Source organism: Adiantum capillus-veneris, chromosome 21, assembly GCF_014529385.1.
Source record: "Adiantum capillus-veneris isolate H3 chromosome 21, ASM1452938v2, whole genome shotgun sequence".
NCBI classification, from domain to species: Eukaryota; Viridiplantae; Streptophyta; class Polypodiopsida; order Polypodiales; family Pteridaceae; genus Adiantum; species Adiantum capillus-veneris.
In genome coordinates, this window is record NC_140951.1 from 147,091,178 (window position 1) to 147,095,054 (window position 3,877).

The 3,877-nt window shown below is 35.8% G+C and overlaps 1 pseudogene; it reads left to right on the forward strand.

Moving 5' to 3' along the window:
- Positions 1–359: 359 nt before the first annotated feature.
- On the forward strand, positions 360–3,600 carry LOC147431919 (uncharacterized; annotated as a pseudogene).
- The last annotated feature ends 277 nt before the right edge of the window (positions 3,601–3,877 follow it).

Consider the following 3,877-nt stretch of genomic DNA (forward strand, 5'->3'; position numbering starts at 1 on the left):
TTAAATGCACAAATTCTTAGAAGAAATCTACATTAAATTTTGACTTTATGAGGTCAAAAGAAGCAGTTAAAAAGATATATTTTTTGCGCACAGTCTTGCCTTAGTTCGCTTGGTTGACATCGGCCAATAAGTAAAGATGGCTAATAAAAAGTTTCATAGAAATTTTTGGACACTTGAATGCATAAAAATTGAGGTATGTGTGCAGATCTTAGAGGTTGGAGGAGTGTTCTAGTGATTTGAAGATTGTATTTGAAGTTGTGGTTTAGTGCACATACTTGCATAGAGAATGTGGAAGCAAAGAAACTTGCTTATGCATCATACATTGATGATATTCATGATTTAAAAGATTTGAATCAAGTATGGTTGATTTGTCTTTGCAAATAACTCAAATTGTTTGTGAAAAGCTTACAAAAGACAACTACCATGTATCAACGTATCCAATGGAGAACTTCTTGATGGAAAAAGGTGCATGGGATCTTGTCACAGGTGAAGATGTATGTTCAAAACTGCCTCTAGATCTTTTGGAAGAGGAGAAAAAACGTATAAATACTAAATTGAAAAATCTCAAAAAACTATTGCTTTGGATCACTATATGTATTTTGGAAAGCTTAATACCTCTTATCCCCGGGGGATTCACTCTATATACAAAATGGGACGCCACCTGCGAGCGGACAACTTTGATAAAACCCCTATATACGACTCAATTTTATATAATATGACCCCCCCTTTCTACACTTATACGATAATCAATGCAGAAAACTATCATACCCCTATCTTACATATAAAATTTAGGTCTCACATGATCTAACTGAGTAAAACTAGTCAAAGAGCGTGTAGCATAGTGATTGAGAACGTACAAAGGAACCACGTCTGTTGATAACTAGATGTACCCTCAATGTGTCTTAATTTGACTTTCAAACTATGTGCCCGTTCAGCCTGCACTCTAGCTACTTGTCCAATTTGGACCCATCTAAATTACTCAAAAAACATAGTTGTAAAGTTGTGTTAGGTTCTCTGTGTAAATTTGCATCTATACAAGATCTTTATAGCTTTCATCCCTCAACAAATGAACTATAATAACAAAACAAGCAATTGATACAAAGAAATGTTAGTTCTTGCATGTATCTTTGTAGATATTGACTCACAAGTTTGAGGGAAGACTCTTTTGGGAAGCCATGATTTTGAAACACAAAAACTTCCTCTCATTTTCCCCTTCGCCTCCCCGTCCCCTCCCCATAAATATGATACCCCCTCCCTTATTTTTAAGCTTGGGAGATAAATTATTTGGGGCCTGCCCCTAACTTATACGCTTATGTAACTTGTAAACCCCCCCCCCCCCCCCCCCTCTGCACTTACCCGTTGTGGTAAGGGTTCCATGGTGAATCCCCCGGGCTCTTATCAAAAGATCAGTACACCAAAGGATGCTTGGGATGTTATACATAAGACGTACAGTACAAGTACTAAGGTACATAAGATTCAATTAAAGTAAAGGTTGCATGGAGTATGGTGAGAAAGCAATATAATAATAGAATGTGTGGCTGAAATTAGACAAATTATGAAAGATTTGGTACACATAAATTGCATAGTTGAAAATGATGATCTCATTTTGATTATGCTAAATGGCTTGGGACCACAATATAAGTCATTGGATACCTCTATTTTGATGAGAGGAATTATGTGGGACTTTGGGAAGTTGATTGCTTTATGTATGGTGGAAGAAGTGGAACTTGGTTTCAATGCATCTACAAGTGGCTCGAATAGAGATGAGGTTTTCTATCATATCATGGAAGAGGAAATAGTGGAATGCATGAAAGAGGAAATCATGTGCAAGAAAGAGGCAACAATTATGTTTAAAGACCCCCATGCAAAGAGAAGAAGGTTTTATGCAGAGAGAGAGAGAGAGAGAGAGAGAGAGAGAGAGAGAGAGAGAGAGAGAGAGTCATGATACAAAGTAGAGGTGATGCCTTTATACAAAGAGATAGAAAAAATGAAATGCATTGCATTAGAGATTGTGGGAGATCACAATACTCTCATTTTGTTGAAAGAGGTGGTTATAGTGGTGCTCATGGTGATGATTCTCATGGTCATTTGTTTGCTATGCAACATGTTCTTGAAAGTATTTCCAAACCAGGAAGTGATAGAAGTTGGTATGTTGATTCCGAATACACTAGTCATATAAAGTCATAGAGAATGGTTTGATGGAAAGCAACCTATACATAATGAGGAGTATGTGGCTACAGAGATGACACATGAAATTATGCATGTAGGTAGTGTACCATTGATAACAAAAAGTGATGTACAAAATACTTTGGGAGATGTGTTGCATGTAATGACGATTTTAAAATTCTTGTTTTTGTTGAAAAAATGTTTGATCAAAACATGCAAGTTACATTGAATTAATTTGGTTGTTTTATACATGATTTTAGCCACAATAGACCTGGAAAGTTTCTTGGAAGAGGCAAGAAAGTTGGCCGGTTGTTATACTACATGATGTAGGTAATCTGATTTCTCATGATAATATGTAAACAAGGGCTGCATATATTGATGATAATGTGGAGTTATGGCATAAAAGAATTGGGCATGTAAACTTAAGAAAGCTAAAAATGATGCAGAAGTGTGAGATTGTAAGAGGATTGCCATGGTTTGGTCACTTGGATTTCAACCATGTATGTGAAGCATGCCAATTTGGAAAGTAAATAAGATTGTCATTTCCGCATAGAGAAAGCGTTAGTGTACATCCGTTGGACTTGATTCATAGAAATGTATGGGGTCCTTTTGATCATACTTAACTTGGAAATGTGACTTATTTTTTTATTTTCAGTGATGATTAGTCGCTATACTTGGATTTACTTTACAATGCATAAACATCAAGTGTGAGAAGTTTGTGGAGTTTAAGAACATGGTTGCACTCACTTCTTCTTCTTCATTAAGATAGTAGAGAATACATGCTTTACTTACTAGTAGACTAGTTAGTAGATATATAGATAGTCATAGTATGTGAGTCACTTATGTTGCTTGTATAGTTGATTTAAGTGATCTCCAAGTACACACAATGGTTGAAGTATAAATCTCTCCACCGTAGCATATTAGAAAACTTATATTCACCATAGTTTGAGGATTCAATCTTGGTGGATTGTCGATCTCTTCATGAAGTAGTAATCAACCTAGCTAATAACATACATTCTATGTACATTATGAATATCAAAAACTGCTATGAGAACATATTACATGAAGGGTCAAAAGTTCCCAGTGTCATGTCAACCCGGTGTATCTAAAAATTCATACAAGAACTCCTTATCCTTTTTAGGGGAGAATACACTTCACATAAATTCTTTGCTTATCAAGCATATGCTTGTACCCATTATTTAGATAGTAAGAGCCTTAAATGTTCTCAACAATAGGAATCTATTTACTAAGCTTAAGAGTAAACACTAGTTTATCGTTACTAGGAACAAGAAATAGATCATAAAATAGCCAAACCATTGGATAAGCTACACATGTACAAACAAATAAAGAATTGGAGGTGATGGAAAATCACAAAGAAATAGCTCCAAATTAGATATGTCTAGATTTTCTAAAAGGTTGAGGGAGGGAATCTAGGCTTATGTGCACCTAGAAGTGCACACAATGTGGGAATTTTTGTAAAATCTACAAGCTCTCCGCTAAAGCTTGTGGAAGAAGTGAAGTGAATACAAATTGCATTGGACTCAACAAAATGAGAAGTTCCAAAAGGAGTAAGAAATTTGAGAAGATGACACCGCTCTTTGAAGGTGACATAAACAGTCTTCAAGATAATAGTAGACTCACAGCCAAAATGGAGAAAAGGCTAGCTCACAGAATACTCGGCATACCTAGTATGTCTGGTTGATGCTCCAAA